We start from the raw sequence: 12,998 nt of genomic DNA, 5'->3' as shown, positions 1-12,998 counted from the left end.
GGAATGAATGATCGTGTAGCTCAAGCTTTAGCCAAATAAATTGGCAAACTCAAGCAGCGTTGCATGACCATACGCTCTGCTCTCCATACGTGAGATATAAATTAATTTTGCCAGACGCGAGAGGTCTCTTACGACCGACCTGACGCAACCGCGCGCGTCAATTGTTTCTCCAGTTCCCACGCATTCACCGCAGAGGGCAGTTATGCGTTTCACAGTTATAATGTTTCTGGCGCTCTGGATATTTTGACGACCACTGGCGTAACTTACCCGCCTGACAGCGAACTAACCTAACGTAACTATTTCTTCAAGAGAGCTTCATAAGTAAAGAGCGAGTTAGGATGGGAATATTTGAAAAGCGTATAGATAAGTGTAGGCTAAATTTCTCTGGAAAATTCGGAGGAGATTTTTTCTCGGACGACGAGAAACACATCCCTCGTTTACTGTCGCAATAAAGTATACGTTATCGCGAGAAGAAAATAAAGGAAATAGACAGCAAAACAGAAAGATTTCAAATACCATTCTTCCCAAGGTAAGTACTGTTAAAGATAGCAGGTGTTTCGATTTATAAAATTAATGGTGACAATCGCTAGGTCGACTCATAGCATTTTTATTATTTTTCCTTTGTTAACACCTTACATAGATTCTTTCTATGAATTACTATCTGTTGGCAAGTTTTGCATTTGCATGAATGCGGACATGTGGTTTGCTATAATTTTGTTTGCGTAATATTGTTATGACCGTGTGGTGTGTTTGTGGGGGTCCTCTTGCATTCTGGTGAATAATCACAACCTGCTAAACATCCTAGACGTTGTAACTTTTTAAAAATCTCCTCTCTTCTTTATAAACAAATAATTCCAATACAATTCGAAACAAACTCTATATTTTGAAACTTAGAGCATAAAACCAACATCAAAAACCACCATGATATCACAATTCCATTTATATCTACCACCACCACTCTTCTGAACCACCGCCATGAACTGCATCAGCGTGGATCCTGAGTTCCGCTATAGTCCTCTCCTCCCGCTCTCTTCTCCTCTCGTAGGCGCCTCCCCTTCTCTGCTTTCTCTTCCTTTCTCTGCTACACCGCCACCTTTCGTAGTCCTTATCCCGATCCTTCCTTTAAACACGTCTGCCTCCTTCAAATCTCTATACACAACTCCCCTTTTCCTTCACAACAATCCCTCACTACCATTGTCAGTTTTAAATTATATAAAAACAATATGGTGGCTTGTTTATGTTATGTTACAACGTGGTTCGCAAGGTATTACGTATAAGTAATGTTGTATGGTGTTCAAAGAAGGCGACTGACTGCTAGTATCATTTTCGTATTAGCAAGGAATTGGAGGGAATGTTGGGGGAGGAACAGGGCCGGATTTACCGTAAGGCAAAATAGTCACGTGCCTAGTGGCGCCCTCAAGGGTGGCAGTTCATTCAGTTACAGCAGTACGTAATATTTTTATTTTTAAAGTTACTCTTCTTTTTTGTTGTATGAATTAAGGCTAGACATTATTTTTGGAAAGGGTATTCACAAAGTGTTTTAGTTGCATAAAAGTTATACTGTTTCACTTTCATGTAGTTTTACTCCAAGCTGTTTTTCTTTAATCGAATTGTCCATATTTTCGTCTATATCCTCCGTAAAAAAATCGAGCATAAACTTATGCTGTCAGCCATATATCAGTTTATTCCGTCTTTCCAAACCTTGCCTCATGCGAGTGGCAATGCATAATCATAAAAATCGGGGAGGGTGGTTCACTAGTGAGGAGGGGCGCTTAATGAAGAGGTACCTATTACGTAACTTTGGGTAAATCCGGACCTGGGGAGAAAACCCGGTGTGATCATTGCCCTGCTCTTAACGAAGGAGCCAGAGGGACCGCTGTTTGACGTCCCCTCCGGTGGACGGAATGCTGTACTTAAATTGCCCTACACAAAGCAGGCATTCGGGGATCGGGCATGCTGTGAAAAATATCCGCCCATAGCGGGATTTGAAGCCGGACTCACTGGGTGAGAAGCCAACGCACTAGCTACCAAACCAACTCGATGTTTTCGATCTTGCGACTGGTATTTCGGGTCTCTTTGTACTCAATGAACATCGAACAAATTTTTTAGTCACATCGGAAGTGTTTTTTTCCTCCTTCGAAAATAGATAAAACATATATTCAGCGTAAAGGCAAATTGTTATACTAATACCAAAAAAATGACTATAAAAAATGCATAAATAGACAAATCGTCATGTACAACAGTACACTTCACCAAACACATCCTAGAATAGCCGACTGCTCCTGAATTAATGGAATACCTATTATCTCCATCCTGCATTAAATGCATGTGTTTTCAAGGTTTACGGATTAAGTCCTTCTAAAAGCGAAATAACTATTATTCCTCAGAAAATTTTAATTTAAAAATTGCATATTTCTTCATTTTGACAATTTTGCAAATTAATAATTTTCTTCCGTTGTCATAGATGAAACTTCTTCATTCAAACACTCCCCTTCATGTACTTCCCTCTTCAATTCACAATAAGGCCTAGTCCATTTCATACAATCTAAGAATACCATGCTCTTCCTTCCTTTCCATCTTTTACCCAACATTCTTCCCTCTAACCCTATTTTCAACATAACCTCCCCGATTAGACTGACTCCATCCATACCATTTGTCTCCTTCCAATGATATCTAGAAGCAGTGGCGGATACAGATGGGGGGCGAAGGGGGCGCGCACCCCCCTTGCGGGTCCGCCCGTATTGCCGAACATTGCAAAACCACAACTGTAACTTTCTTATATCATAAGGTCGCATTTTTTTACATGTGTAAAATCACTTAAAATAAAATTTTCTTATACTCTACCTGTGACTTGATCATTTTTATTACGATAACGGTAAAGACAACTCAAGATATATTTTGCGCCCCCCCTTGAGTTTTTTTCTGTACCCGCTACTGTCTAGAAGATGCCTCTCCTCACCCACTATGCCCAGTACTTCGTTGTTCCTCTTCGTCCACTTCTGGACAACGCATAAAAACACCTGTACAATTCTTAAAAAAAGGATCATCATACTTCAGAAACAGAAAGTTCAGCAAGAGCAATACATAACCTCACCTGGATTTTATTTGGGGAAATAGGAGCATTTTATTTGGGGATGTCCAAAGGTGTTACTAGAGAATTGAACCCGGGACTCATCAATCAGCAATCAAGCGCTCTATCCACAAGTTACCCTGCTCCTTATTTCACCTCTCACAATGTGATGGATTCCCATTAAATAGCGCCAAGCTTGAATACTCACGGTCTTGTAGTAATAACGCGGGAAACTGTCCATAAATCGGCTAATTGAAGCCACTCATGCTTCACGTTTTGGGAATTTCAAAATACACAAATCCGAAATTTCTCTGAAAGGGCGCGCCCCGCGTCACAGCCACTGCAGAACTGGACCACGGCAAACGATTTCCTAAAAAATATTGCCTCCTTTTTTCCTTAAAGAAAAACATAATGAAATTCTACCTAGTCATCTTTCTGGGTAAATACAGGAAATAATTAATTTTCGCTTCTTCTCATGCCACCAAGACTAAGGGCGTTTTCGAGTTCGCCAATAATCAAGTAAACTTGATTTTAAGTTCACTTGATCGCGAAGGAAAACGATCTACTTCTAATATGACGATTCACCAACTAGCTTCAACAGATTATTTCAACATCACCGCCATGGTTACCACCTAGCGCTCATTGCCACGTTAATGGCATCGGTGCTATGGATACCACTGGGTGCTCAGCTCTCCGTTATCGCCAAGTCACCTTCATCACTTCTGTCTGTAGTTACTTTAGGGTTATCTCATTCAAAATACCAAATAAAGCTCTACCTATGATGTTCCTAAATGAAATAGGGGGCCTTTTGATAGAGACAGGCGTGAAGAGCACACGGTCTTGAAATAATGACACAGTCAACAAAGCTGAAATCGCACAAGCCACTCATGCGCAATGTTTTGGGATTTCAAAACTAATCCGAATTTTTTTTTCAAAAACGCGTGCCCGCAGCAAAATAACTGTCAGCACCCCCCGCTGGGCTAGATCGTTCATCCACGGCGAATGTTATGCTCGGAAACCTCTCTCGCAAGGTCATCCGATGCAGCGATTACATGCGCCGATTTCTCCTTCTGGGCTAATCCGCCCTTTCCCAACTGGACGGAGCGAAATTGGATCGACTTTGCGTCCTCTAATATACATCCTTTAAGAAGTATTCTGACATAATAACACTGGCTATTGATACTAGTGGGTACTAAAACCATTGCGCGTGCAATTACTTTGCAGGGGTTATCGCTCACCTAACAAGCAAAATTCATTCCGTAACCTGAGACAAAGGGTTTGCCAAGATGGACATTATTCACCCTCACAGTGATTCAACCCAAAGGTTGGTTTGGAAAGGTAAGGGTAGAGCTCACCTCGAATTCAGCCCCAGGCGAATTGAATTTCACACTTTCAGTATTGGAGTATTGGAGGGGGGCTGTTCCTTTCCCTGGGCCACTTTGCAATTCGAGGATTTTCATAAGGGATGTCCTAAAGCTTCACCCCGGATAACAGCACAGCTTGAACCCGAGACTGCTCGAATAACACCCAAAGCTCTTGAATACAAAATTAGGACATAAAAGAATACTACGTACAATTCGCCTTATGAGTACTGCTGGGCATATTATTCGGTAATAATAAGTAAAACTTCAAAATAAAAAGACCATGATATCAGTATGTAGCAAAAGAGAGGAGGCTAGGACAAATATTTAACTGGTAAAAAAAGCTTGAAGATGCAAAAGAGTGTTATTGCCTAGGAAGCCGAATAACATGCGATGGGCGAAACAAGAAATAAATAGTAAAATAACTTTCCGTGAGTAGAAGAATCTGCTGATAATACTAGTGTAGATATTGGAAAAAATTCATCATATGCTACATATGTAGCATGTTTATTGAAGGGCGAGGCTTTGACGTTGACAGTAGCAGAGTGGGCCAAGAGCGGAATCATTCAAAATCTGGTGCTGCCGAATTATGATGAAGATAAAATAGATCGACCGAGTAAGTAACGAGGAAGTACTAACAAAAGTGGGAGAACAGAGAAGTCATCTAAAAACCTTAAGGAGACAATGGGATAGCTTAGTTGGCCACATTATGACGCATAATGACGTGATGAAAACAGTCACAGAAAGACAGGTGGAAAGAAAAGGAAGGGACTGCCCCGAATGAATTACACAGGACAAGTTATGAAGGATGTAGTAGAAAACAAATAAGTCGCTATGAAAACATGAGCAGAAAGGATAGCGGAATGGAGAGCTGCGTCAAACCATAGAGTAAGTATATTCTTACTCTATGGTCAAACCAATCTCAGTACGGTTGACTTACGATGACGATGATGATGGTGAATAAGGGGGTTGAGTAGAGGGGGTCCAATTCCATCCCATAGAAGGCTGAGTTCTGTCGCCACTTCGGTCGGTTTTTAATCAGTTTTCAAAAATGTCCGCGGCACGGTGATGAGTGCGATGCCATCCATTTATTTCCAATAATTTGAATTATAATGTTTTTAATTGCGAGGAATAGCATGAAAAAGGTATGAATTTGATATATCTTACCATCATGTGTCTACATTTCTGTCAATACCCCTAATTATACCTTTTTTCCCGTGAACTCGGATCAATTTGTCCGTCAGAGACACGAGTGGCGACTTTAGTAAACTCATTTAAATGCGCGGTGGATGACAACACATTTAGCGGCGGGCTTCAGAATCCTCTTATGTAATATTAGTGGTGGTGAATACGTAAAATAACTAACAATAACTTACTTATTGTTAGTAGTGCAACGGAAGACCATTTTTCATTACGTGGTGAATTCCGTTGCGTTGTATGTTACCGTTCTAGGGAAGAAAGAAGTTTTGAACCTCTCCGTTTGCGAACCTATTCATTCCGTTCATCCGCAGCGAACTTTTTCTCGGAATTCTGTCTCACAAGGTCATTGGGTGCAGTGATTGTACGCATCGTTTCCTCTCTCTCTCTCTCTCTCTCTTTGCCCTAATTCGGCCTTTCCCAACTGACCACCACTAGCGTAGTTTTCTTTCATGATGCGAAAGCGGACTAAGTCGACCTCGGAGCACGCGCCGATACGGCTCGACGATCCGGAACGCCCAATTGTCCCTTAGGGCGACATCTCAAAATGAATTCGATACAAGACATAAGGCACATGGAAGAGGGATCTGCGCATAATTTTGTAAGGCCATCGTGAACAAAATCCACGAAAATTACAATATAGGGGACGATCTAGTCGCCCTCGGCGTCACACCGCAACGGCGCCCACGCCGTTACAGGGTCAGCTCTCGGAGTTTGTTGATACTTGACTCGCTCAATCCCTCCATTTTATTTGTTATTTCGCTCCTCGTATTGCTCGATCTATTAACTATTCAAACAATAGTGTACGCATCCCTCTAAGATTCAGTCCGAATAGAATTATGAGGAAAGCTTACGCTAATTCCTTACGGTGTGCTACGCTAAATCCTCTAAATTGTATTCGAAGCCGTTGCAACGGCTTTTCATTTTTTTTAGCTGAATTTTCTTACTGCCCTATTTCCAAATGGGTTTAAAGAATAATATTAAGGGTACTGGGGTTTAGAAGGAGGGAGGGACAGGCGGGGACACATCCCTATGGTCTGGTCATCTAAAGTTTTCATTCAGTATTCAAAAGTTGCTCTGATGACCTACCCAACACTATGGTTCTTACACCCAAAGTTCTCGTTCATCTTGTTTGGGTGTAGCAAATCAAAGGAGTAGGTGAATTATCCAACTCCTCATCACCAATACCGTTTGCATGACACATCCAACTGTATGGGCAAGCCCTTTCCTTCACCTCAGGTTTGGGTGTGGCATCAAAACCTACGATTCTAATATCCAAAGCTTTTTGCGAATTAAAATATTTGTGGCTTCATATATTTTGTATTTTTACACGATTTTAAGTATTTGTGGCGTTAATTACGATTTTTCCTCAATTTCTAATAGTGCTTGGACCTTGCTACCACATTTAAAAACTGTAAGTTACAATGAGATTGCAAAAATTCGCATTCGTGAAAATCAAGGAGCCTTATCGATAACGCGTAGTCGATCGTAACCAGAACATTGGCTGTGCCTTTTAAGGTTTGATTCGCAGTACAAGTTATCACTTATAATAGCCACATGAATTGGCACGAAAAAAATCTCCAGTACCCGGAATCGAACCACGGACCTTTGCTTTCCGGGCCGATTCGCAAATTCCTTAATTTCCATTGCAATGGTGCCCAAGCAGTAGATGTTGAGCCCTCGCGCTCCATTCAAGATGGTAATCAGAGGGAGAAAGGACTTCCATGACTCCGCAATCATTTGAGAGCCTCAAACCTGCGCTAAAGATGCTCACGGCAGTAATGTGTAATATTTCAACCCTTACAGCGGCAGGATCGAAATATTACACAGCCATAAATATACCTACACGTGACCATTAACTTATTGTTAGACGTAAAAAATGACGCATAAGACTGAATGTTAAGTATAAAAAATAAAAGACTAAGACAAACAGTTAAAAAAAATAAAAGACAATACTAAAGGTTATACTAGCCTTTTACAATGGTAAATCACCTTGTCCTTATGTATAGAAATACCTAACATTCACATTTGAGGTAACTATCGAGGTGCGCCAACTCTCGGGAGTTAATTTGGCGCGGCCACCGAAGGTTAAAGCCCTTTTGAGTAACCGATCCTCAAGACAATTTGTCGCCGTTAACTTTCGAACGATTTTAGTGACGAAAATCCTCTGGGGTAGAATTGGCCGTACTCACCGCCAGATGTTCCACGCTGCTGGATCCAGTTACGTATTGTCCGTCCGTCATTCTTACGTCCGTCGGATATTCCACGGGCGGCCGGGCGCGGAAAAAGCAAACGACGAAAAAAAAAACAGACGGAAGACGAGCGCTGACGCGTTCAATCGCTTCGCATGGCGCATTTCCTGCGTTTCAAAGCGTTGCGGCATTCGACAGTGGCCGGCGTTCCGCCAGGGCTACTCATGTGGAATGGGAGAGTATACATGCATAGAAGGGGGATGAGGAAAGAAGGAATAGCTGAAGGCAGAGCAGTATGTGAATCAAATCGGTACAACCGATAAGCTACTCAAGTGGAATGAATAAAATACTCATGCCGAATGGCAGAGTATACGTACATAAAAGGGGGATAAGTAAAGAGGGAACAGCTTAAGGGATAACACTAGATGAATCAAAGCGGCATAGCTAGTGGACGATAAGCGGCAAATCGTTCGGCAGGAATACATGAGACATTAACTCACGTGAAAAAGGGTTAGGGTCCTCGATTTTTCGATGCGAATAGCTCGAGAACTAGGAAACTGATATAGAAATGGAAAAATGCGGGTCACTTAATATTTAAACTCTATTACAATCGACGAAGCTTCTAGATAAGATACGGAGGAGCAGAAGGTTTCCATGTAAAATACGGATTTCTTTAATTTTCAAAATCTTTCAAACTGTGTTTAAATCAGTGATTTTAACGGATGATCTGACGTTGATAAGCCATTCGGCGAGAGAATTGGAAGCCCTACTGGATACGTTATTCAGACGTGGCGAGGAATATGTCATGAGTACTAATCATAAGAAGACTCAAGTTATGAGTTTTTGTGAAGCATCGCGAGCTAGAAATGTGACACTAAAGATAAAAGTAGGTGGAAAAAACCTTGTGCAGGTTGAGAAATTCAACTATTTGGGAACTTCACTAAAGAAAAATTGATACAGCAGTAAGTAAACAGTAAACAAGAAAAGGATTGTGTAAGCTACGGAGGCATTAACAGGAAGGTGCTTATAAGAAGATCGTTACGAAAGAGTTTACAGAAACGTTTACTGACGTCTGATTTGGAGTGTAGCGTTCTACGGTTCGGAAACGAGGAGACTGAGGATGTAGGAAGAGAAAAGACAGGGAGGCATTCGAGATGTGAGTATGGAGAAGAATGGAGATGTGAAGTGGACGGAAAGGAGGAGGAACGACGAAGTGCTGGATATGATGGGTAAGGAGAGAGGGCTTCTTGATGAGGTACAAAGGAGAAAGAGAGTATGGATGGAGCAAGTATTTAGCGGTGAGGGGATCTTGAAAACGGTGATAGAGGATAGAATATTGGGTAACCCAGGGACAGGAAGGAAGAGAATATCATTTTTAGATGAACGATAGGGAGTGGGCCTAATTGTGAATCGAAGAGGAAACTCTAATCTGGGAGGGGAGAAAGGCTGGGTTGATCGGCTAAGTGATCCACGTAAACCTACCTTTATTGGTATAACACTTTAATAATAATCACGATCGTTTGTAAAATTTTATTGGCAAACGAGCTCATTGACAATATTTTTGTATAAGTAATATTTTCTTTAAAAAAGGCTTCTCCTAAATCTACGAGGCACGATCATTGAGTTCTTATTTCGGTAGATGACGGATGACTTAAAACAAAAAGGCCAGTGCGAAGGCTTCGGTAGGGTGATGGCAGGGAAAATCAACTAAAACCAATGTAGCGAGCCAATTTACAGTAGCAGATGAGCATAAAACCTGATTTCATCGTCCTTGCCTGTGAAGTATATCATAAACTCCTCATCTGCACAGCAAATGAGAATAAATAACGGCGTCACTTTTGCCCTTGAGCATGAGGAGGTGGGGAGCGTGATTTCAATTTTCTCCGCAATGACTAACAGTAGATAGTTATAAGCATGATATTCCTCTCTTCACTAAGTGGTTGAGAGAATTAACCTTGTTTGCTTTAGTTTCACCGGCATGATTTCTCCGAATTGAATAGGTAACGTAATCAACACATGCGTGGGAGCTTTCGACAACTGCTTCAAATGAAGAAATTTCCATCGAAGTCCAAGTTATGCAACCTTTAATAGAAGATCCTCAGTAAGACACATACCGTAAGGTTATCAACTTCAACTTCCATATTTTAATTTGATGTAAGGTGCTCCGGGGTAACTGGGGCATAGTTTTCCAATGTGATAGTACAATATCATTTTCAAATATTTTTTTGTACATATAAACCCAGTGAATGGCTGAGAAAAAACATGTAATGATTTATCAACAATCGGACTAGCACACCATGTGACTTGAATGTAATTTCTACCAGTTAACAATATTTTATATTAATATTATTTTCACCTCTCAGTTGGCCCCAGTTACCCCACGACTTAGGGGTAACTGGATCACCCCATGGAAAATCCCATTTGAGCACGGCCATAATTATTTTGGGTAACTGGATCTATTTAAGTACTTTAAATGATCAGATTAAATATTGGTTAACGCAGATTTTTTTTGTTATTATTAATGTTAAGGCCCTTGTATCAGGGCGGTAACGGAGACCTCACGGATTTTCCTTTCAAAAAACATAATAAAGGAAGCGTCTTACAATTAGCAGAAACACAAAGCAATGTTGCCGTGTTTTCTCTACCTGAGGTGATTGTTTTGCGTTGTAATTTCTGATTAACGGCGCCCTTAAGTTTTGAAGGAATCCTGACAGAAGTAAGTCTCGTCAAGTTGATTATTTGGCCTGGCTTCCCTTTCAAACCAAGATTCTGAACAAGATCCGTTAATTTTAAGAAAAAGTCATGAATTACTCCAGGATTGGTTTGGTCACAACGAGAGTATTGAATGCTTTGAGGAAACTTTAATGGATAGGCTATTTCTTTTTGGAAAAGAAAAATACTAGTCTAGGCCAGGCCGCTGATTTTTGAATATGGTATCGAGTTTGTTTAGATCAATGTAACACTGTACAATGTCTAACACCTTTTCGCCTGTAAGGCCAAAGTCATTCTTTTTTCCATAACTTTTATTGCATTGGCAAATTTCTCTTCCTCAGCAGCAGAGAAACAAGAAGTCACACACCCACCTCCCTTACTTGGGCGTTGAGATATGAGTCCTTTTCCCCGAGTTTCAGAAACATGATGTTATACCGTACTCCTAACAATGGGATAAAATAATGCTGCTCCACAAACAGTTTTGTTCCCGTTTTTTACATCATTTACAGCATTTTCAACATCTTCAATTGAGTAGGTTAGTTCAGTACCCTTCTGAGTTATCCTTATATTTTCGCACCATTATTTGCAGCTGAGCAAAAAAGTTATGTTAAAGTAATCTTAAGCTATTTCAGAGCTAGTTGAAGTTAAATAATAAATATCTCTGTGCAATTCTTATTCAAATTAACAGTTGGGGTAACTGGGTCCGTCATGGCCCAGTTACCCCAACACCATGCCCCCCCTACCCCATTTATTAATAACTTTTGGGGTAACTGGAACACCCCAATTACTAAAACTACAGGAATTTTAAGAGTTATAACAACCACGTACATGAACACAATCGACCTTCATGTTTATGCTAAAGTAGTTTATAGTTTGAAATTACTCACCTCATAACAATGAAAACCAGCTAATCTCACTGAGACAGGTCGTTGCTTTGAAAAATCTCCACACTAAAATTCCACAGCACCCCAAACTCACTAAATGGCTCCAAGTGAGGTAAGGCATGTTGTTCAAGGAGCAACAGAAGGAGAAGTACGTGTGCCAAACTGATAAACTTAAAGTTCCCATAAATATTTATTTTATCGACCCATTCCCCAGTTACCCCGGAGCACCTTATATATAGTATTGTTAAGAATGAAATATCATTCTCTAAAATGTTATTGTAAAGAAATTCGTGATTGACATGTATTTACACATTACCCCGTAAGCCGCTTCAATAGGCATGTGACGGGGAGCGTCAGGATACCAGCCGTTGACAAAAAAGAAATAAAAGATAGGAGAAGCGCGCCCTGAATCGCAGCTAGCATAAATTAAAGTCCATTACTGTTCGGGGGAAAAACGAGTTCCTATACCTATACATTCGACAAAATATCTCTCATAATTTATCGTGTCTGTTCATCCTAGAAATATAGTAGGTTTGTGATGATATTTTCCATGTTGAACTGAAAGATATTTCTCCTTAATTGCTCAAGCAATCTAAGGCTTACGCGCACTCCGAGTCTCCAGCGACCCCCAGTCTGATTCTTATACAAGCTGTGTAGCGCTTACTGTTCGCTTGTATCAGTTTTAGCAATATTTATAATCTAATTAAACAATATATAGGTAGTTATTTAAATAAACAGGCCTTAATCCCGCGGGGTCAAAAGTCTCACAAAACCCTAGTCTACCATAGACTACACAATGTAAGATCTTCTTATGACCTGCAATAAAGACCACTCGGGTAAGATGAATGCCACTCGTCGCTCCTTCCATAGATACCTCACATGTGCTATTCATGGCACAAGATGACAGTCTCACGCACCCTCAACTTAAATCTTTTTTTACGTCAATAAAATCACGTCGAAATCCCACAGCCTTCCTATGCACATATTCTTCCAAACCCGCACAACTTTCTCATCTCAAGGGAACGAGGCATACCACCGCAATTCGTACTACGCCAAGCTTTTACCTTGAGAATATTTCAAAAATTTCTGTTATTTAAAAAGAACCTCCATTTTCAGGTTAACGATTTGAAAACAAAGTTTCAGTTCGACCAAATTTTGGCTCTACAGCAAAAGTTGCCTCTTTCATTTCTCCGTGAAGTGATTTTTGAGTTAATGAATATTTTAGGGGATAATAATTTAACGAACTGGTATTTGGATCATGGACATACACTGAATGCATTAAAATCTATCTCATAAAGTTCAACTCTGTTCGTGGGTACCTCCTCCAGCGGTTTACTTTAGTAAACCTAAAACAAAATATGACTTCACAATCACCTTACGAATTTATCTTTCAAATAAAAATATAAAATACATTTTTTTAATGCATTGATGTCATCATACAGAAAATTCCGATTTAAAAAATGCTATTTCATCTAGTCTTCAGTTCTTTTTCCGGAGGTAAAGTCATATCAAATATTAGACGAAAATTAGGTTCAGTGGGTTTAATATAATAGTTAGGTTTAAGCAATTCTAAGCCTAAACA

The sequence above is a fragment of the Ischnura elegans genome, chromosome 10 (genome assembly GCF_921293095.1).
Source record: "Ischnura elegans chromosome 10, ioIscEleg1.1, whole genome shotgun sequence".
Classification (NCBI taxonomy): domain Eukaryota; kingdom Metazoa; phylum Arthropoda; class Insecta; order Odonata; family Coenagrionidae; genus Ischnura; species Ischnura elegans.
The sequence above is the reverse complement of the archived record's forward strand: the minus strand, read 5'-3'. Positions refer to the sequence as shown.